The sequence below is a fragment of the Eleutherodactylus coqui genome, unplaced genomic scaffold, assembly GCF_035609145.1.
Source record: "Eleutherodactylus coqui strain aEleCoq1 unplaced genomic scaffold, aEleCoq1.hap1 HAP1_SCAFFOLD_30, whole genome shotgun sequence".
Taxonomy (NCBI): Eukaryota; Metazoa; Chordata; class Amphibia; order Anura; family Eleutherodactylidae; genus Eleutherodactylus; species Eleutherodactylus coqui.
Genome location: NW_027102247.1, coordinates 1,509,296 through 1,532,418, shown reverse-complemented (window position 1 = coordinate 1,532,418; position 23,123 = coordinate 1,509,296). Strand labels below are relative to the sequence as shown.

The 23,123-nt window shown below is 50.9% G+C and overlaps 1 long non-coding RNA gene across 1 annotated transcript; it reads right to left on the bottom strand.

The window, feature by feature from the left end:
- Positions 1–18,192: 18,192 nt before the first annotated feature.
- LOC136601082 (uncharacterized) lies at positions 18,193–22,245 on the bottom strand. The gene is made up of 3 exons (XR_010789297.1): positions 22,045–22,245; positions 19,327–19,401; positions 18,193–18,353 (listed from the first exon to the last, which is right to left on the bottom strand). It is a non-coding gene; the product is annotated as an uncharacterized lncRNA (long non-coding RNA).
- Between the last annotated feature and the right edge of the window lie 878 nt (positions 22,246–23,123).

The following is a 23,123-nucleotide window of genomic DNA, read 5'->3' as shown; positions in this document are numbered from 1 at the left end:
GGAATAGTAGCCCCCGGGGATATATATGGAGGCAGCCCATGACAGGGTTAACGGGGAGGCCAGGGTTAATGGAAGGGTGAAGAGGGGGGGGGGGGGGTGTAGTATAGGGGGGAGTAGAGGGGGAAGTTAGAGAGAAAGTGCGGGAACAGCAGGGGGAGGAGCATCCCTAGGCGGCAACGGAGGAAGAAGAAGCAGAAGGAGAAGACGGAGGCCACGAGGAAGAAGAGGGAAGAGGTAGAGAAGACCCAAGACCCCAGGCAGAAGTCCCAAGACCCCAGGCAGAAGTCCCAAGACCCCAGGCAGAAGTCCCAAGACCCCAGGCAGAAGTCCCAAGACCCCAGGCAGAAGTCCCAAGACCCCAGGCAGAAGTCCCAAGACCCCAGACAGGAGTCCCAAGACCGAAGTCTGCAGACCGAAGTCCCCAGACCTGTCCGTGAAGAGCCCGAAGGTGATCGTCAGGAAGCGCCCAGAAGAGGACTTACCGGACATGGAGGCCGCCATGGAGAAGATCCGGGCAGCGGTGGAGGAGCGGGGCATCGACTGGCTCATGAGGGTCCTGGATGTCGGGGCCCCAGGCCCATCGGAGGTGGAAGCGGCACCCGCACGGTCAGCAGCATCGGGGGGAGAGGCGTCCGGAGCCCCTGCAGCAACTGCGGTGAGAGAAAGGGGGCGAAGGACAGCCGCTGCGGGGAGCCGCACACCGGAGGCAGCAGCGGGAGCGCTGTCGGGGACTGCTAGCGGCCGGAGGGAGGAGGCAGGAGGGAGCAGGCAGACACCGGCAGCATCGGCGAGAGAGCCGAGTACTAGGAGGGCCCGCGCTCCGGCGCGTCTGAGCCCTGATCAGGCTCCACAGCGTCGGCGCCGCATAGAGAGTCCCTCACGGGCCCCTCCGGGCCGGCTCCCTGCACCATCCATGCCATCGGGGGAGCGCAGGCCCGGGAGGAATCTCGCCGGGCGGCACGGCGCAGCGTCCGGCACTAGGTCCCGTGCTGCCAGGGGGGCGGGGCCTAACACCGGGCTGTCGGCGGTGAACCGAGCTACAGCGTGGGGCCGCTCTGCAGGAGAGCCGGTGGTAGCAGAGCAGCCCCACAGTGACTTCCAGGGACAAGCTGAAGTGCGGCCCGTGAGAGCCAGGCCGAGCAGCAGGCAGGCGGCTGCGAATCCGGAGGTGCGTATGCAGCCAGAGGAGGACCCCGGTCGTCAGTTCGGACCACATTCGGACGAGGAATCGGATCCGCTGGAGGGAGGATCGGCGGCTGGTGGGACTACAGCCCCTACGCAGCCAGGTGAGCAAACACACGGGGACAGTACATTACATGCAGTTAGCCGCGTTGCGCACGCGGGAGATAGTTTTGGGGGGTGGACAGGGGATGGGGGGGCGATGGCAGGCACACATGGCGCAGCGAGTGATTTTGGGTTATTTCTGGGTGGATTATGGGAGTTGTGGCGCAAGCAAGACGCAAGAGCAGGGCCGTCGCCAGTAGCTGCTTGGACGCTACCGTCCAATGCGTCGATCGCCGACGATAGCGCTAGGGGTGGTAGCACGGCGGGGGCGTCTGTAGGGCAGCAGGTAGCGCCCGTTACGGTAGGGGTCCAGACGGAGAAAGATGGGGAAGGGATTCGCTTGGATGACAGAGCAAAGGGGGAAGTTTATGTGTGTTTCGAGGGCCCCCTAGGTGCACACTTAAAGAAGGAGGTTAGAGAAAAGATTTGGCGCGACGAATACGTCGAGATCTTTTCCCTTCTCCCTTTGGAAAAATTCAATTTAGATAAAGGGAAAAGGACAGAATATAAGAAGGAAGAGGAGGAGAAACGTCGGTGGAGACTGATTCCACAGACGTTCTCCAACTGGATGCAAGCCTTCGCTATTCTGGCCAGCGTTATAGGTGAAAAGGCGCCTGAGAATTGCTCCAGCCTTTTTTGCTATCTCGATGCGATAGGTGAGGCGTACAGGGTGTACGGGGGCCAGACGTGGCTTAGGTACGACGAACAATTTCGTCAGCGGAAAGCGATCCGACCGTCTATTCGGTGGGATCAGAAAGATATTGGCCTATGGTTGCGGGTAATGGCCCCAGTTAGGTTTGGCCAGCCCTTTCAGGGGGGGGCCGGGACTAGCAGCTCGGCCAGTGGTTCCCAAGGGGGGGGGGCAGGGAGGACAGTCAGGGAGTCATAGGCTCGGATTGTGTTGGCAGTTTAACGACGGCCAATGCAAATTCGGGAACTCTTGCAGGTTCAAGCACGTCTGCTCCGTGTGTAACGGCACGTCACATGGAGCAGCAAAGTGCTTTAAAAAAGGAAAAGGAAAGGGTTTCGGGGCACCTGGAAAAAGGGATGACACCAGTGAAACTGGCAAAGATGGTGCCGTTTCTAAATAGGTACCCCGACCGAGATAAGGCTAGTTTACTGTTTGAGGGTTTTAGGGACGGTTTTAGAATTCCCGCCCCAGTTCATAGGGTTCCGGTCACAACCAAGAATTTGCCGTCAGCGATTCGGCAATCGGCTGTGGTGACCGAAAAATTGTTTAAGGAGGTTCAGTTAGGCCGCATGGCGGGACCGTTCCGTTCCCCGCCCGTGGCGGACCTGGTGGTCTCACCGCTGGGGGTTGTTCCTAAGAAGGAACCTAACAAGTTTCGACTCATACACCATCTGTCATACCCAAAGGGGGCGTCAGTAAATGACGGTATAGACCCGGAAATTTGTTCTGTGGTGTATACTTCATTTGACGCCGCAATAAAATGGGTCCGCAGGTATGGGCAGGGAGCGAAGCTGGCAAAGGTGGATATCGAGTCTGCGTTTAGGTTGCTCCCAGTTGCTCCCGAGAGCATTCGTTTGTTAGGGTGTTTTTGGGAGGGAAGTTATTTTGCGGATAGGTGCCTACCCATGGGCTGTTCCATTTCTTGCGCTTATTTTGAAGCGTTCAGTTCCTTTTTAGAATGGGTAGTTAGGGATTGCACGGGGATTAGGTCAGTGATCCATTATTTGGATGACTTCCTATGCATAGGGCCAGCAGGTTCGCCTATTTGTGCAACTTTGCTGGGGTCACTTCAATGGGTTTCCGGTCAATTCGGGGTGCCTTTGGCGCCTGGGAAGACAGAGGGGCCCAATACATGTTTAAAGTTCCTGGGCATTACCATTGACACGGTTGCAATGGAATGCAGATTGCCCGAGGAGAAGTTGACAGAGTTAAAGGCGGAGGTAAAAAGAGCAAGGGTTGTCACCAAGGTCACTTTGAGGGAGCTCCAATCGTTATTGGGCAAGCTTAATTTCGCTTGCCGAATAATGCCGATGGGGCGAATTTTCAGCAGAAGGCTAGCGTCAGCAACGGCGGGGGTTCGGTTACCCCACCATTTTATCCGGCTAGGTAAGGAACTCAAGAAAGATTTAGCAGTATGGGCGGCGTTTCTAGAGAACTACAACGGTCGGTCAGTAATGATGGAGGAAATGGTAAACAATTTTGATTGGGAATTGTTTACTGACGCCGCAGGGAGTTCGGGTTTTGGGATTTACTTCCAGGGCCAGTGGTGCGCGGCCGGATGGCCGAGCGATTGGTTCTCGTCAGGGTTGGTAAGGAACTTGGTGCTACTCGAGCTCTTCCCCATTATAGTGGCGGTGGAGATATGGGGCGAGCAATTTAGGAACAAGAGAGTACGCTTTCACTGCGACAACCTGGGGGTCGTGCAGGCGATAAATAAATTGTCTGCATCGTCCCCTCCAGTGGTGGCCTTACTGCGCCACCTGGTGCTGAAAGCGTTATCACTTAACGCTTGGATAGGTGCGGTACATGTGCCGGGGGTGAGCAATTCACTAGCGGATGCTCTTTCTCGTTGCCAGTGGGAGCGATTCCGACGTTTGGCCCCGGCAGCAGAGAAGGAAGGGGTGTCTTGCCCGAGACACATCTGGAGCGTGGTCAGCGAGCAGTGAGGCACTTGATAGGTACCTCACTGGCTCGGAGTACGTGGACGTCTTATAGGGCAGCCTGGTCGGAATGGGAGGAGTGGCTGCAGCAGTGGGGAATCGTGCGTTCAGACGAGGACAGGGTAGGGGCGTTGTTAGGATGGTTGGGGAAAAGTTCTGAGACAGGGTTGTCAGTCGCCAGAGTTAACAAATTTATGGGAGGAGTGGCGTTTGGCGCTAAGTTGCGGGGTTTGACTGATGTTACAAAGAATTTTGTAGTCAGACAGGCACTAAAGGGGTTTAGAAGGGGGCGGGGGGGGGGTCAGATATGCGTCGGCCAATCTCGTTCGACTTGTTGAAGAGATTGGGGGGCGCATTGGGGGAGATATGCGGGGACGGGTTTGAATACTCGCTTTTTAAGTTGGCTTTTTCATTAGCTTTCTTTGGGGCTCTTCGGCTGGGGGAACTGGTTTCCCCCAGCAAAAAGAAAGGGGGGGGTTTACAAAGCGAGGATACCAAGGTTATAAAAGGGCGGTTGGAATTAGTCATCCGTCGTTCTAAGATGGATCAGGAGGGTAGAGGTCGGAGAGTGTCGCTAGGACAAGTGCGGGGAGAGTCCATGTGCCCAGTTAAATGTTGGGAGGACTACAGTTTGTTAGCAGGAGTCAGGGTGGGGCCTCTTCTGCAGCACCGAGATGGTCGTTTTTTGTCAAGGTTCCAGTTCGAGGCGGTGTTAAGAAGAGCGATAGATACGCTGGGGTTAGACAGCTCTAATTTCGGGACACATTCTTTTAGAATAGGCGCGGCAACGGAGGCAGCAGAGAGGGGACTGGATAGTCAGGCGGTGATGGGCATCGGTCGGTGGCAGTCGGGACGGTTTAAACGTTATATCAGGCCGCACTTGCTTTAAGCGGGGGGGGGGGGGGTACGTTTTTGCGGCGGGGTTAATTACGACTAGTTGTTTTTTCTTTTGTTACAGATCATCGAGCCGCGTTGGTGTGGATAATGGGCCACTCTTTTGTGTATTGGGGGGGGGGGAGAGGGCTAAGATCAGGCCTAACGGTAGACAGTTAAGGCTGAGTAGAGAGACGGCGGTAATTCGATGGATCGGAGTGCGGGGCATGGCCTGGTTCCGGGTGTTACAGGACGTTCAGCGCTTAGTCTCCCTAGACAGGCCGCCTAACATCCTCGTACTGCACGTCGGGGGCAACGATTTGGGGCAGAGACCCTTTAGGGACCTAGGTAGGGACATCCGGTACGATATGCTTCGTATGATGCAGATGTACCGGGGCTTGATCGTGGTCTGGTCAGAGATGGTCCCTCGCAAGGTGTGGCGCAACGCGCGCTCAGTGCGGGGGATAGACAAGGCCAGGATCAAGGTTAACCGGGAGGTTTCACGCTTCGTTGCGCGTAATGGAGGAGTGGCCGTTCGGCACATAGATCTTGAGAAGGGAGTAGGAAACTATTGGAGGAGCGATGGCGTGCATCTCAACGAGATTGGGACGGATCTGTGGTTAGAGGGGGTTCAGGAGGGAATAGAACGCGCGTTAGTTCTGTGGGGTGCTGCGCAGGCATGAGGTGGTCATGCCATGCTGGCGGTGGCGTTCGGAAGGGGGGGGGGGGGGGGAGTTCTTGGAGCCAGCTGATGTGCGGGGCGGGGGGGGGGGGGAACGGGGGCTGATGGCTACCTCCCCCCCCCCCTCCCCCTTTTTGGGTATAGTGTGTGTGGTCAGCCTGTCGCCTCCCGGCTCTGTCAGGCCGTAGTCCCTGCAGAGAAACGTGGCTAGCCGAGGAACGGCTCGCGCCTCTCTGAGTCGGGAGGAGGAGGGCGACTAGGGGCAACCGGTTGTGTGTTGCCTCCCGAGTCGGCTGTCTTGCGACGGGAGGGTTTTAGCGGGAAGGATTTCAGTCTCCCGAGTCGGATAGAGGGAGAGAGCGGCGGGAGGCAGGACGGAAATCCTTTTCCCTGTTGGGGAGGCGACAGAGGGGGTTGGAGGCTCCAGGGACTTCCCCCTTTTCAGTGGGTTGTTTTATTTGATGTTTTTATCAATTGTTAATAAGAATTTTAATAAATGGCCGCTGTGGCCAAAAATTTATCCAAGCTAGAAGTTGCAGCGTTTTAATTGAAGAAAGGGGGAGGTTTGGGTTAGGTCACAGAGGTCACATCCGATATACCCGCGTCAAGAGGCGCCGGAATAGTAGCCCCCGGGGATATATATGGAGGCAGCCCATGACAGGGTTAACGGGGAGGCCAGGGTTAATGGAAGGGTGAAGAGGGGGGGGGGTGTGTAGTATAGGGGGGAGTAGAGGGGGAAGTTAGAGAGAAAGTGCGGGAACAGCAGGGGGAGGAGCATCCCTAGGCGGCAACGGAGGAAGAAGAAGCAGAAGGAGAAGACGGAGGCCACGAGGAAGTCCCACCCACCCGCCCTTACTTTAGCATATAGGGGGCAGTTTAGTTAGTAGAAAGGGTCGTAGAGGTATCGTAACATTGTCATAGCGGCGTTCGGAAGGGGGGGGGGGGGGGAGTTCTTGGAGCCAGCTGATGGGTGGGGGGGGGGGGGGGGAACGGGGGCTGATGGCTACCTCCCCCCCCCCCCTCCCCCTTTTTGGGTATAGTGTGTGTGGTCAGCCTGTCGCCTCCCGGCTCTGTCAGGCCGTAGTCCCTGCAGAGAAACGTGGCTAGCCGAGGAACGGCTCGCGCCTCTCTGAGTCGGGAGGAGGAGGGCGACTAGGGGCAACCGGTTGTGTGTTGCCTCCCGAGTCGGCTGTCTTGCGACGGGAGGGTTTTAGCGGGAAGGATTTCAGTCTCCCGAGTCGGATAGAGGGAGAGAGCGGCGGGAGGCAGGACGGAAATCCTTTTCCCTGTTGGGGAGGCGACAGAGGGGGTTGGAGGCTCCAGGGACTTCCCCCTTTTCAGTGGGTTGTTTTATTTGATGTTTTTATCAATTGTTAATAAGAATTTTAATAAATGGCCGCTGTGGCCAAAAATTTATCCAAGCTAGAAGTTGCAGCGTTTTAATTGAAGAAAGGGGGAGGTTTGGGTTAGGTCACAGAGGTCACATCCGATATACCCGCGTCATGACTGCCACCTCTGTACACCTTATTTCTCTATCAACGAGTACAGTCATTGCCTCTAGGGAGTACTTAGTCTGTCCTGGTATTGTGATGAAGGTAGGTACAACACATAGTGCCATGATAACCTTTGCTGAATTTTTAAGTAATTTATTTGAGAAGGGAATACTTGGCCAAGGAATGTTGGAAAAGCCTATTCTAGATGCTCATGGTCTGCTTGTATCTTGTGCGCACTCTTCTCTGAACACACACCCTTAGGGCTAATTCACATGGACATATGTCTCCCAATGTGAAAAATACATGCGTAGTAAGCAGTGCTAAAAGCCCACTGATTTGTCTAGGGCTTCTCACACCAGCGTTTTTTATTCACGTCTGTGGAAAAAAAATTGCAACGTGTCCTATTTTGGTGCGGAATATGCACCTTATCTAGTTTTTGGGGATTTAACAGGCGTAGTAAATGTGCATATGAAAAATACGTGGGACACATACTCCCGTCTGAGTGAGCCCTTAATCTATGGGGGTTTGCCTTTGTTTCCGCAGGAGAAATCAGCTTGTCCAGGCCTGTCTGTTTCCTTCGGGGATGCTAGGATATTCTAGGATATATATATATTTATGCATATGCATATAGTCGCTTATAAATTATATTGGAAAATTTTAATTTTTGATTATACAAGGTATTACTTTTATTTGCTGAGATTGAAATACCCTTCTAAGCCTTCAGTCACAGATGTAAAAGAATTTGGCGGAAATAACAGTGACAACGAACATAGTGGCGGACATAATAGGTAACGCCACCACCACAGCGGGGAAAATATCTATATTATACTATCACATACAGGACACGATCAATACATGCAACCCGATACCAACAAAAGCAAAATGGTGGATCATGTGAGCGGGAACCGCATACAGCGGCTCCCGGTGACAGCTCCCTGCTCTCGGCTACTCATTCTAGTCGAGAGCAGGGAATTTTTAAATTTCCCGGGCCTCCCGGCTCTCTGTGCATGCGCGTGACGTAATGCGTCTGGCGCGCACGCGCAGACGCCGGCGGCAGTGCCGGGGAGAAGACAGAAGGATCCGGACGCTGCTGAGGACCGGAGGTGAGTACTCTCAGCTCCCCTTACGGATCCGATCCGTAAGGGGAGCTGAAACTTTAATTGTTTTTAACTTTCCATTGAGTTTAACGCGATCGCGTGATCGGGGGTGGGGTCCCGCGGCCCGGGATGACAGCTCCATGCTGTCCAATCACAGCAATCTATTGCTGGAGGAGAGTTCTCAAACCTCGCTTACAGCAATAGATCATTTGTCAGTGCAGGGGAAGCCCGGGCCGCTGCCCATTCATTTCAATGGGTGACACAGGGCTGAAAACGTCCCAAAATAGAACATGCAACGCTGTTAAAGCGCAGCGTTGAAGACACAGCATTTTTAGCCTTGTGTGAGCAGCCCCATTGAAATGTATGGGTGCGTTGTACAGCGTTTAGCGCAGCACTAAAAACTGTACAAAAACACCTGTGTGAGGGAGGTCCAAGGGTCCTTTTACACAAAACGAGTGTCAGGCAAACAATGCCCGACATTCATCCCTGTGGTGCTCGCTCTGCACAGGAGCGAGCATTGCTGGATCGCTGACAGCGCAGCCAGCAGGGAGGCGGGGCAGCTGGAGGAGAGTTCTGCTCACCTCCATTCACTGTAAGCAGCAGACGTTCAGTACTGGACGGCTGCTGCTTACACCGAGAAATGTGTTTGGATTTTAAGCTGCTTAAAAGTGAACAACTGGACGATTCTGATCCAGTCGTTCAGTTTCTGCATGTTTTTACATGGGACAATTATCGTTCAAAACCCCGCGGGAGAACACAAGCTACTTACTATTGACATCGTGTGACATTAGGCCCGTCTGTTGGTCGAACTCAGATCTTAGGAACGAAAATGTCCAAGTCACCTAAAAATATGTATGGAATTAGTCTAACGAGTTCTGGATGTGTTCCTTTCCTGCGCAATTACGCAGCGTATCACGCACCTCCTGGCATATCACATGTATATTTGTGCATCCCCATTGACTTCTATGGGGACTTTTGGTGTGCAAAAGTGCCGCAAAATAGAGTATGCTGCATATTTTTTTTTGCATGAAATGTAAAGATGCGCACTTGTGAACGAACCCGTTCATTAGGGCTCTATTCGCTGCATAAATGCGCACACAAACACACCGATGTGAAGCCAGGCTTAAGAGTTCCTTCACATGGACATTTACACGCGTGTGTTAGCATGCGCAAACTTTTTGAGCACAATATGCAGAGAATAAAACCCATTGATTTCAACGGATTGGTTTTCGTTTCCTTTTTTTGCCCAAATGCGAAAAAAACGCTGCATGCTCTACTTTTGTGTGCATTTAAAGTCTGTTAAAAAGAAAGCATAGGTTAGTTTTTAAAAAGCACATTGCACTTACCTGCATCAGCGTTCTGCAGCTTCTTCTATTCTTCTTTTAAAGATGGCGCCGCTGGTCTTCTCCCACGGTGGACCGCGGGTCTTCTCCCATGGTGCACCGTGGATTTTCTTCTCCTTCCTTGCGTTCCATTGCCGATTCCAGCCTCCTGATTGGCTGGAATCGGCACACGTGACGGGGCGGAGCTACGATGACGACGCGGTGAGCAGCTCTCCGGCACGAGCGGCCCCATTCACCAGGCAGAAGACCGCACAGCGCAAGCGCGTCTAAAAAAGCAAGAAGCCAGCGAAATTAGACGGAGCCATGGAGACGGGGACGCCAGCAACGGAGCAGGTAAGTGAATAACTTCTGTATGGCTCATATTTAACCCCTTAGTGACCAAGCCTGTTTGCGCCTTAATGACCAGGCCAAATTTTCCAAATCTGACATGTCACTTTAACATGGAAAAACACCAGAAAGGTTTTGCATATCCAAGCGATTCTGACATTGTTTTTTCGCCACATGTTGTGCTTCATTTAGGCGGAAAAAATAGACCGATAGAAATTGTGTTTATTTATTAAAAGCGCCACAATTGGGAAAATTTTGAAAAAAATCGTCATTTTTTCACATTTCCAACTGCAATATCTTAAATATGTGCAAACATAATATAGAAATTTTTGCTAAGATTTATATTTCCACCCGTTTACTTTATTTTGGGCGCACATTGGAAAAACTTTCGTTTTTTTTTAACTATTTAGGAGACGTACAAATTTAACATTACTTTTTAGCATTTTGAGGAACACTTTGTTTTTCTATACCAAGCCGAGATTGGAAAGGCTCATGAGTGTCAGAATAATAGATACCCCCCCAAATGACCTCATTTTAAAAACTACACCCCTTAATGTATTCACTGAGGGGTGTCATGAGTATTTTGACCCCACAGTTTTTTTTCAGGAATTAATTCAATTTAGAGGAGAAAAAGTAAAATTTCATATTTTTGCAAATCTGTTATTTTAAAGACATATTTTTTTCCTATAGTTTACATGAAAATCAGGATTTACACCCCAAAATGGATACCCCTATTTCTCCCGTGTTCAGAAATATACCCATTGTGGCCCTATTGTTATATCTGAGTCCACAACGGGGCCCAAAATGAAAGGAGTAGTCAGTGTCTTTCAAAACAGAAATTTTGCTTGAAGTCCTTTTAGGCCCCATAGCACACATGTAGAGTTCTTGAGCGCCCAAAACAATAGAAACCCCCCACAAATGACCCCATTTTGAAAACTAGACCCCTTAAGGAATTTATCTAGGGGTGTACTGCATATTTTGACCCCACAGTTTTTGAATGAATTCAAACCAAGCAAAAGGAAAAAATTGTGATTTTCGTTTTTTCGGCAATTCTGTCATTTTAAAAACAGCTTTTTTTGTACAGCACACATATGAAGGAAGACTTGCACCCAAAAATGGATACCCGTTTGTCCCGTGTTCAGAGACATACCCATTGTGGCCCTAATCTTATGTCTGGATACACAACGGGGCCCAAAATAAAAGGAGTAATCGGTGGCTTTCAGAACATAGATTTTGCTTGAAGTCCTTTTAGGCCCCATTGCCCACTTGTAGAGTTCTTGAGCGCCCAAAACCATATAGAACCCCCACAAATGACCCCATTTTAAAAACTAGACCCCTTAACGAATTTATCTAGGGATGTACTGCATATTTTGACCCCACAGTTTTTGAATAAATTCAAGCAAAGCAAAAGGAAAAAAATAGGATTTTCATTTTTTGGGCTATTGTGTCAATTTAAAAACAGTTGTTTTTGTACAGCACACATATAAATGAAGGCTTTCACCCCAAAATCGATACCCCTGTTTGTCCCGTGTTCAGAAACATACCCATTGTGGCCCTAATAGACTTACAGGACCCATGGCTAGGCCTACAATGAAAGGAATACCCGTTGGATTTCAGGGTACCACTGAATAAATTTCAGGCCCCATTGCCCACTTATAGAGCCATTGAGCGGCCAAAACTATAAAGAACCCCCTCAAATGACTAGTGGGTTTTCATGAGGGAAATGTGGCGACCTGGGGTTACATGCAGGGAGTGTGGTGACGGTACGGTTACATGCAGGGAGTGTGGAGACGGTGGGGTTACATGCTGGGAGTGTGGTGGCGGTACGGTTACATAAGGGCGGTGTGGTGATGGTGGGGTTACATGCGGGGAGTGTGGTGACGGTGTGGTTACATGCTGGGGAGTGTATTGACGGTGCGTTTACATGCGGGGAGTGCACAGTGGGAGCTGGCTGGGGCTCACAGCAATCTATGCTGACCGTGGCATGTAAAGGGTTTATAGAGGGAGCTGGCTGGGACTGACAGCAATCTATGCTGACTGTGGCATGTAAAGGGTTCGCAGAGGGAGCTGGCTGGGACTGACAGCAATCTATGCTGACTGGGCATGTAAAAGGTTTACAGAGGGAGCTGGCTGGGACTGACAGCCATCTATGCTGACCGCGGCATGTGAAGGGAGCACAGAGGGAGCTGGCTGGGACTGACAGCAATCTACGCTGATCGCGACATGTAAAGGGTTCGCAGAGGGAGCTGGCTGGGACTGACAGCAATCTACGCTGATCGCGACATGTAAAGGGTTCACAGTGGGAGCTGGCTGGGATTGAAAGCAATAAATGCTGACCACGGCATGTAAAGGGTTTACAGAGGGAGCTAGCTGGGGCTGACAGCAATCTATGCTGACCGTGACATGTAAAGGGTTCACAGAGGGAGCTGGCTGGGGCTGACAGCAATCTATGCTGACCGTGGCATGTAAAAGGTTTACAGAGGGAGCTGGCTGGGGCTGACAGCAATCTATGCTGACCGCGGCATATAAAGGGAGCACAGTGGGAGCTGGCTTGGGCTGACAGCAATCTATGCTGACCGTGGAATGTAAAGGGTTCACAGTGGGAGCTGGTTGGGACTGACAGCAATCTATGCTGACCGTGGAATGTAAAGGGTACAATAGTGTCGCATCTGTAAGAAGTCCCCGCGCTGCACGCAGATGGCGCAGAGCGGTGCAGTTGGGGCCGCGCCATGTCCGCTAGGTGCTGTTGGAGAACCCCCACAAATGACCCTGTTTAAAAAAACTAGACCCCTTAACGAATTCCTCTAGGGCTGTGCTGCGTATTTTGACCCACAGTATTTGAATGAATCTGAGCAAAGCAGAAGGAAAAAAGTTAAAGTTGTACTACCTCTAGCTTGGATACAAAATGTGAAACAGACCCTGTTGTATCGCCTCTAGCTTGGCTACAAGACGTGATATGGGTGGGCAAGCTGCCACTTGGGATGCATTATGCATTGACACTTGGGGGTCAGGATAACAGCATGCTGACAATAGAGGGCAATGTATAGCTTTATGTCTTTGGTGATGTTAAATTCATTCTCTGTGGCTGATTTTACACAAGTGAGCACTATATCAGCCCGAGAAACTCAAACCAATATCTCGCATGGCAAATATGCGAGTGTGTCTGCCAGTGCAGTGCGCCTTGTAAGAACAATGCATTGCGATGTGTGTATGTGTGTAAAATATATACACATACATACATATACAAACACACACCGCTGTAGGAGCAACTGTAAGAAACAAAATAAATGGTGGGAATATGGCGGCCGCCTGATCTTTTACGCACATAGTATTCATAGGGGAGGTCCTATATTTTCTCGGTCAAGTATTAACGGGAGAGAATACTGCTGGTGAAAACGAAACCACAGAAATCTTAGGCTTAGTTTTGTCCCAATATACGGCCGTGACAATCACCAGCGATGCTTTTTTTTTAGAGGATTAAATCGCATCGCTGCCGCGCACATTAAAAACCGCATGTTTTTGTTTAACGCGCAAGTCGGTAGGACTTTCCAATGTTAACATGCAGCGCATATTTTTCGCCTTGTGATGCGATAAAACGCAGCCTCCATAGGATTACATGGGAGATTTTAAAAAACGCACTGCGCAGAAGGACACAGCAGGCTGTGATTTTCTCTCTCAACATCACATCAGTGAAAACCTTGCTGAAGGGAAGGGAACCGTTGGGAATCATTGGCTGCGAAATCTGCTTTTTTTTCAATAACCAACGCATCGGTTAAAAATGGCGCGATTTTACCCGCCGGTTTGAAACCACCCTAGAGAAAAATAGGGCAAAAAGATGGAGAACTGGGAGGTGACCCGCTAATCTCTATGGTGCTGTAAGTTTGGGTAAATCCAATAGGTGGTGCAGCACGTTTCTGTAAAACCAACAGAGGGCGCTGCAATGTTACTGTAGAAACCAATGGACAGCATGGCAGGTAGCTATACATAAACTATACAAAATGTGATTGGTTGCTGCTGCTGCCGCCATTTTTTTAAAAGGTACGCTCAGTTCTTTCATAGAGAACAAGAAGGTAGGTACTTACAATTCAGGTAGGTAGGTTCAGTTTGGGCCTGGGAGAGACTCCAGTGGAGACTGACGGAAAAATGGCTGCTTACAACCTGTGGTCCTTGTTTCGGGTGCGCGTGTCACCATCGATCTAATGCATCTTACTGCATAGATATATATCTAGCTATAAAAATAGATAGTTATATATCAATATAGATATTTCTAAAAATATCTAGCTTTACGTATAAATTTAAACTTCTATAGTTATGGTTTTGTAAGGCTGAAAACAGACATACAGAATTTGTATTATTATCAGCATTATTCTTATAATTGCCATTGATGTTATTCCAGGGTCAGGTAATACACTGCATGAGGCTTTGACCAATTTTTACTATTTTAGGTAAAAAGCTGCATTGACTGCACTTCTGCATTTAGTGCGATATGGTAGGACTGCAAGCAAAGCCTGAGACAAGATCTTGGTGCGCCCCATGACAATACATATCAGGTAGGTATCCTGCCCTAGAGGTATGAAGGCACCATACAGCAGCACTCATCTGTAATCCAACCTGCAGGGACATTGTGTGCTGCTGTAATGCCCCAAAGTTACTGTAAGATTCTATTGCTTTACTGGTTTTTGCTTTTTTTGGTGTTTTTTATCTTTCATCCCAGTGCTACAAAGACCGAGGACAGAAAGCTCTGGCACTGAAATACTGTGATGAGGCTTCAGCCATGCCACCGGTTACTAAAGAGGTGAGGACTATCAGTAGTAACGTGGTAACACAATTCAACTGTTCATTTCAGCCATTGATTTACTGACCTACTCCACTGCTTACTGTATTGATTCTCTAGAATAGAGCCTAGAATCACACGTGGAAAACAAACCGCGGCATGCTCTATTTCTGTGCGGGGCTCGCGGAGCCCCGCACAGAAACGTCACTCGCCGGCCGCTGGCACCGGTCTGCGCATTTAGGATGGCAACTCCCACAGCCTAGAAGTTTGTATGATCTAGAGGCTCAGTCACAGCAAATGTGGACACATAATACCATATGGAACCTGTATGCCTCAATTGCCCCCCATATCACATCTTGTATCCAAGCTAGAGGCGGTAGAACAAAGTACTAGAGCCTCCATACTCGCCTGTATCACATCTTGTATCCAAGCTAGAGGTGGGACAACAGGGTACTAGAGCCTCCATGTTCGCCTGTATCACATCATCTTTTTTTATGATCGCAGGGAGAGAAAACGGCAGAATTGAGCTCCAGGCTCTCGGTGACCTTTGTTAGCCGGGAGCACAGAGATTAAAAAATGTACCGGGCTCCCCAGCTGCTGCGCATGTGTCTGGCATTTTAAGGCAGGTTCATGCGCAGAAGCCGGAGAAGGTCCACGGAGGAGGATCACATCGAGGTTCAAATACGGAGGCCTCCGGTAAGAAGTTTCATCTCCTCTCACCGATCAAAGAGGGGAGATTAAACTTCAACTTTTTCTTAACTTTTACATGATCGCCGTTATCCAACCGAGGATAAGGATCCCGTCGGGGGACATCGCCGGAGGCCTTAGGGAAATATTTTCACCTTCCCTTACGGATTGGATTCGTGACAGGAGGTGAAGCTGTAACTCTTACTTTTACATGATCGCCGTTATCCATTGGCTAATGGCAATCACGTGACTGGGGACCACGTACTGCGGCCCACCATGAAATCTCCAGGCTCTCGGCTATGTTTGGTAGCCAGGAGCAGGGATATCTTAAATTACTCAGGCAATCTGCGGCTCTTGCATCGGCCAACATTGACGACGGGCGCGTGCGCAGAAGCTGAGGTGAGGTCCAAGGGTAAATCCGGGGGCCTTAGGTATGTAATTGCATCTCCCCTCACGAATATGAGCGAAGATTACATTTTACCATTTTTTAACTTTCTGTTTACTTTTAAGGGTGACTGGTGGTCGCGCCAACAGCAGGGAGTTGTCATGTCAAGCACTGAGCTCCCATGAACGGCAGAGTCGTAGTCATGCAATGAGACTAGTGCTACGTGACCAAGATCGCTGTATAGCCCTGCGACCTCACACTCTCGGGCCGGCTTCACACCACCGGTTTCCTATTGTTCAATCCGCAGTCATCGTCCACACGGAGGATCTGCAGCAAATCACATGCATTGAAAGATACATACTACTGCTACTTCCTTCACACTCGCGGTCATCTGCATTACAGATTCTGCAGGAACGCTGGGGTAACGGCCAGGTTCCGCTGTGGTATCCCGCATTCGGAATGTGAAGCGGTCGTGTGCAGCTGGCCTTACTGAAGACAATGTAGTTGCGATACAACTCACAAGTAGCTGCGACCAATATATTGCAAAAATCCAACCTCGGTGAGGTTTTAGCACTCTATAGGTTGTGGGAACTTGCGCGACCCCATTGATATATTTGAGTATGCAAGTTCACAGGGCTGCACAGCGATCTTTGGTCACATGACCCATGTCATGGCGAAAGACTCCATAGAGCTCCAGCCTTAGGGCTCATGTCCACGATTGTGTTCTCACCGCAGAGACGCAGCGTTTTACGCATACCACCGTGGGCTCTTCGGACAGATTCACACAGATGTATTTGCGTAGCATATTACGCATGAAAAATATACATGCTAAATACACGTCAGTAGAACCCGCTGATTGCAGCGAGTTCCTTCACATAAGTGTATTTTGCATGCGCATTTTGTCCAAAAAAAAAGCATTCCCCCTTATTTTCTCGTGCATTTCTGCAGGGGAAGAACATGTATTATTCTAATTACACTAATTGCCCATTTCAATAAATGGCAGCATGGTTGCGTGTTTTTTTGCGCTTGCAAATGTGCTTGATTCATGCTAACAAAAGTACAGTAAGGGCCGCTTCACACAAACATATTTGTTTCAATGGGTGCCTTCAGAATTCAAACATGTGGGCAAGGAGGCTCTGGTATCCTGTTGTACCACTTCTAGCTTGGATACAAGAGGTTATACAGATGGGAATGGAGGCTCTAGTACCCTGTTGTACGCCTTGTAGCTTGGATAAAAGATAAGATAAGGACAGGCAAGGGGACTCTAGTACCCCGTTGTACCACTTCTAGCTTCTAGAATAGAAGATGGGGAACAGGCGGCTATGGAGGCTCTATTCTAGAGAATCAATACAGTAAGCAGTGGAGTAGGTCAGTAAATCAATGGCTGAAATAACAGTTGAATTGTGTTACCACGTTACTACTGACAGTCCTCACCTCTTTAGTAACCAGTGGCATGGCTGAAGCCTCATCACAGTATTTCAGTGCCAGAGCTTTCTGTCCTCGGTCTTTGTAGCACTGGGATGAAAGATAAAAACACCAAAAAAAGCAAAAACCAGTAAAGCAATAGAATCTTACAGTAACTTTGGGGCATGACTAGGTACAACGGAGTCGTCGCTGTGACCACTTACCCCCCCATTACCCCTTTTAACCTAGCTTATCTAAAATAAACACCGACAACTTCTTTTTGGATTAAATTTGGCCACAGCAGCCAATTTTATTATAACATACAACAATAAATCCTGAATAACACTTTTTTAACCCTTATCCTAACTACTATGGAGAGATCCTTGGAGTTCCCCACAAAATTATCTGTCGCCTCACCCAAAAAACAAGGAAGATAGGTGTAACTGTCTCCCGTCTCCTAAAAATCCTGACTCGGGAAACCCTATCTTCCAAACTACGCCTCCCGTCTCCAATCACCTGACTCAGGAGACTCGCCATTTACCTCGAGTCACCAACCTCCCGACCCCGAGGCTATCTAGCCATACCCCGGCTATTAACAACCACAACTTTAGCAGGTAACCCCCTGCCAAACAAGAGGCGACAGACCCACCTACAATTTAAAACTAACCAGAGGGGGGAGGAGGTAACTCTACTAACCCCTGCCTCCCCCCTTACCCCCTCTTATATTGACTCCAAGGACCCCTCCCTAACCGCCACAGCCAGCATGGCTTGAAACCTCAAGCCTGCGCTGCCCTCCACAACAACAAGGCGCGCTCCACTCCCTCCTGAACTGCCTCTAACCACAAGTCCAAACCTATCTCATTTAAATGCACCCCATCTTGTCTCCAATAATTCCCCCTGCCAGACTCTAGGTCTATGTGTCGCACCGCGACCCCCCCCATTCCTTCCCACAAAGCGAGATACTTCCCTATTAAGCTTTATTCTCGCTTTGTCTAATCCTCTTGCAGTCCGCACAAACTTCCATACCTGCCTAGGCACGATCTCTGACCAGACCACCACCATCTTCTTATGCGCCGCTAACAATCTCAGGATATCATACCTGATATCCCTCGATAGATCCCTGAAGGGCCTTTTCCCCAAATCATTCCCCCCTGCATGTATAACAACTATGTCCGGGGCCCTGTCTAAACCCACCATCCTCTCAAACTCCTCCAACACTTTGCACCACGACATCCCTCTAACTCCCATCCATCTCAGGACCGCCTCTGACCTAGGAAACCTCAACTGTCTCCCGTCCTGCCTCACACTAGCCCTCTCCGCCCCCCAATAAACATATGAGTGGCCCATAATCCACACAAGCGCCGATTGTGGACCTGAAACAAAAAGGAGAAAACAAAATTGACCAACACCCCTTGATTATCATTATACCCCCTACCCCCCTAACACTGTTACAGCAACTGGGGACGAACATACAATTTATATCTCCCAGATTGCCACCTACCGATTTTTCTAATCGACTCGCCCGACAAACCTTGCACCTGTGCCTCTGTAGCCGCCCCCACCCTAAACGAGTGTGTCCCAAATTGCGACTCATCTAAACCGAGCTCCCTCAGCGCCTTCCCAAAGATCGCTGTAAACTGGAAGCGTGACAAAAACTGGCCCCCCTCATGCTGCAATAAAGGGCCTAATCTCTTACCCGCTACCTCAGTATAGCTAACCCATGCCGACACGGGGCACATTATTGACCCATGAACCCTACCCAATCTAATCAAATGTCCCCGCCCAGCCTGATCTGTTTTTGATCGGCGTATGACCAACTCTAAATGGTCATCAACTTTTCTAACATCCCCCCCCCTGTAAACCTCCCCCAACTGATTTACTAGGGGACACCAACTCCCCCACCCTAAATGCCCCAAAAAAATGCCAGTGAAAACGCTAACCTGAATAACGATCTTTCGAACAACGTATCGCAGAGGCCTTCCAGTACCCCCCCTAACTTTTCTAACAACTCAAACGAAACTGGTCTACGTAAGTCCACACTGCCTTTACCTTTTCTAAAACCCTTCAACGCTTGTCTCACTAGGAAATTCTTCGTTATATCCCCCACCCCCCTTAACTTACACCCAAATGCTACCCCTGCCATGAACCTGTTCGCTCGTGACACCGAAACATTATCCTGCTCTGCCTTACCCAACCAACTTAACAGCGCCCCCACTCTATCTTCCTCCGCCTCTCCTATCCCAAGCTGACCTACCCAGCCTTCCCACTCCTGCCACGCTGCTATATACGCAGCTCTAGTACCCTGAGCCAGTGACCTCTCGATTAGATGCCCCACTGCTCTCTTACCACACTCCAAAGATGAGACGGGCACGTCCTCCCTCGGTCCTCCGCCTGAGGGGCCAGGGTCCTGAATCGCTCCCACTGAAACCGAGAAAGAGCATCCGCGATTGAATTCTCAATCCCCGGCACGTGCACCGCCACTATCCAAATATTCATCTTCAATGTTTCCAATACCAGGTGGCGCAACAAATTCACCACCGGGGGTGATGAGGCGGTCAAAGCATTGATCACCTGCACCACCCCCATATTGTCACAATGGAACCTCACCTTCTTGTTCTGAAGGCGATCGCCCCAAAGCGCCACGGCCACCACTATTGGAAACAGTTCCAACAATACCAGATTCTTCGTCAAACCTTCCTCCCGCCATCTGACTGGCCATTCCCCAACACACCATTGCCCCTGGCAAAATGCCCCAAATCCCGCACTCCCTGCCGCGTCTGTAAACAACTCGTAGTCCACATTCTCACTCACTTCCGAGATTATCATGGACCTCCCATTGTATTTGTTTAAAAAGGAAGCCCAGACTGCTAGGTCCCCTTTTAAACTCCTCCCCACTCTGATGTAGTGATGCGGGGCTCGAATTCCCGCCGTGGCCGATGCCATTCTTCGACAAAATATTCGCCCCATAGGCATTATTCTGCAAGCGAAATTCAACTTGCCCAATAATGACTGAAGCCCCTTCAGCGTGACTTTCTTGACTTTCCGTGTCTTTTCTACCTCGCATTTTAAATCCCGCAACTTATCTTCCGGTAATTGACATACCATCGCCTCCGTATCAATCCAGATGCCCAAAAACTGAAGAGAAGTTGCAGGGCCCTCTGTCTTGTCGGGAGCCAAAGGCACCCCGAACCGATCCGCCACCCACTGTAACGTTCCCAGCAGAGTCGCACACATCGGCGATTCCGCTGGGCCAATACACAAAAAATCGTCAAGGTAGTGAATTACTGACTGCTGCTTTGCAGTGTCTTTCACTACCCATTCCAAGAAAGTGCTGAAGGCTTCGAAGTATGCACATGAGATTGAACATCCCATGGGCAGACACCGATCGGCGAAATACTTACCTCCCCAAAAACAACCAAGTAAGCGAATACTATCTGGAGAAACCGGCAAAAGGCGGAACGCCGACTCAATGTCGGCTTTCGCTAACAGCGCCCCCCTCCCATACCTTCTTACCCATTTTAGTGCCGCATCAAAAGATGTATAAACCACCGAACAGAGCTCAGGGTCTATACCATCGTTCACTGATGCCCCTTTCGGATAAGAAAGATGGTGTATTAACCGAAACTTATTCGGTTCCCTCTTAGGTACTACTCCCAGGGGAGACACTACGAAGTTCCGGAGGGGAGGCTCCTGAAAGGGGCCTGCCATCCGCCCTAAGCTAATTTCTTTTGCCAGTTTCTCCGAAACCACTTCCGGATTCCTCATGGCCGAGAGTAGGTTTTTTGTTGATAACGGAATCTCATGTTTTGGGGGAGGGATGTGAAACCCCCCCCGAAAACCTTCTTCCAACAATTTCGCCTTTTCCCTGTCAGGATACCTATTTAGAAACCTGACCATCTCTTCCAGCCTCACCGGCGTCCTCCCTTTTTCCACCCCCTCCTGCGGCCTTTCCTTTTCCTTTCTTAAAGCATTTTGATGCTCCTTGTGACCCGCCATTGCAGTGTGAGCAGACATGCTTAAATCTGCAGCCTGCTCCGAATTTGCATTGGCCCTCATTAAATTGCCAACACAAACCGACTCTATTACCCCCTGACTGACCCCCCTGGTTTCCCCCCTGTGAGGTTGAAGCCAGGCCTGATGGCCCGGCTCCCCCGTGAAAAGGCTGCCCAAATCGACTAGGTGCCATGACCCGAAGCCACAGACCAATATCTTTTTGGTCCCAACGGATTGACGGCCTCACCGCCTTACGTTGCCTAAACTGTTCGTCGTACCTTAACCAGGTTTGACCCCCGTAAACCCGATACGCCTCGCCTATCGAATCTAGATAACAGAAGAGGCCGGAACAGTTCTCCGGCGCCTTCTCCCCAATTACGCTGGCCAATATAGCGAACGCCTGCAACCAATTATTAAATGTTTGAGGAATTAAACGCCATCTGCGTTTTTCTTCCTCCTCCTTCTTGTATTCGGTCCTTTTGCCTTTGTCCAAATTAAATTTCTCCAAAGGCAAGAGGGAGAATATCTCTACAAATTCGTCCCGCCATATCTTCTCCCTCGTTTCCTTCTTAAGATGTGCTCCCAACGGGCCCTCGAAACACACGTATACCTCCCCTTTTGCCCTATCGTCCAACCGCACTGCTTCCCCGTCCCTTTCCGTTTGTACGGCAACCGTCACCCCTGACGCCGTTTCATCTGCCCCCCCCGAGCTGACCCCTAGAGTACTTACCCTACTGGAAGGGGTTGCCATTGAAGTACTCCATGCAGCCACCGGCGATGGCCCCACGTCCGGCCCTCCCGTTCCCCCTGCCTGGACTCCCCCAGTCGCCCCAGCGGGGAAGCCCTCCCCGCCAGACGACACACTACCCGGCGTGTTAAACGCCGTTCCAGGCAAACCGACCGACCCCATTTCCTGCCTCCGCAGGAATTCCCACATACAACCCATAAGTGCCCTCAAATCGTTATCCCCCCCATGCGCACCAGCAAAACTGACCGCACCACTACCTATACCCCCCCCTACAGGCACAGATCTAGCAATAACATTTACAGTGTTTTGTGTGGTAGACTCACCGGGCTGCGCAGGTGCTGTGGGCCCACCAGCCGCCGCTCCGTCTTCCTGGCGTCTCATCCTGGGATCCGTCCATGTCCCGCCCGATCCGTCTGATTCCTCCGCCGACTGCCGCCTCTCCGCTGCGCGCGCAGCCGCCCCGCTGGAACTCAAAAAACCGGCATTAATAAAATCCTCCGGACCAGCCTGCTGCTGTCCCCTTCTTCCGCCAAACACCTGCTCCAGCTCCCCTCCCCTGGTCCCCCGGCTAACCCTCCCGCTGGGTCCACACTGCTCCCCTCCAGCAGCTCTGGACCCTCTGCTCTGTCCTGACACGGATCCTCTCGCCGAACTGGGACAAGGGCGCTCCTCTCTGCTACCCTCACCGCTGGAGTGCCCCCCCCCTCTAACTGCTCCTGGAGCCGACTGTGCAGTCGCAGGTCCCGACCCCCTCGCAGCCCGGGTACCTGCGCTGCACGCAGCGCCACGCCGCCGATTAGGATTCCTCCCAGCCCTGGCCCCCCCCCCTGCCGCTGCGGGGGCTGGCCCGGCTGGAGGTTCCACAGATGGGCTCCCTGTGCGGCGCCGGCGCACAGGCGCGTGCTCGGGGCTAAGCCTCTCCGGCGCACGCGCCCGACGCGGCCTCCTCTCCCTCTCTGGAACTGCCGCCGCTCCCCCCTCTCCCTCACTTGCCAGTCTTTCGAGCCACCCGATTCCTCGCTCAGCTGCCGCTGCCCGGATCCTCTCCATCAGCGCTTCCATCTCTTCAGGCTCTTCTTGAACTGCAGTACCTCCGATCTCCACCGGGGGCAATCTTCCTGCTCAGGTCCTGTCACCAACGGTGTTTTGTGCTCCGGTCTTCTGAACAGCGATCTTCCTGCTCCGGTCTTCTCACTAACGGTCTTCTTGCTCCGATCTCCTCACCAGCGGTCTTCCTGCTCTGGTCTTCTCACCAGCGGTCTTCTTGCTCCGATCTTCTCACCAGCGGTCTTCCTGCTCAGGTCTTCAGGTAGGTCTTCTAATTTCTTCTGTCTTCACCCGATCGTCCTCTGCTTCAGGTCCTCCCGATCCTCCTCAGCTGCCACGCTTAAATTCTTATCCT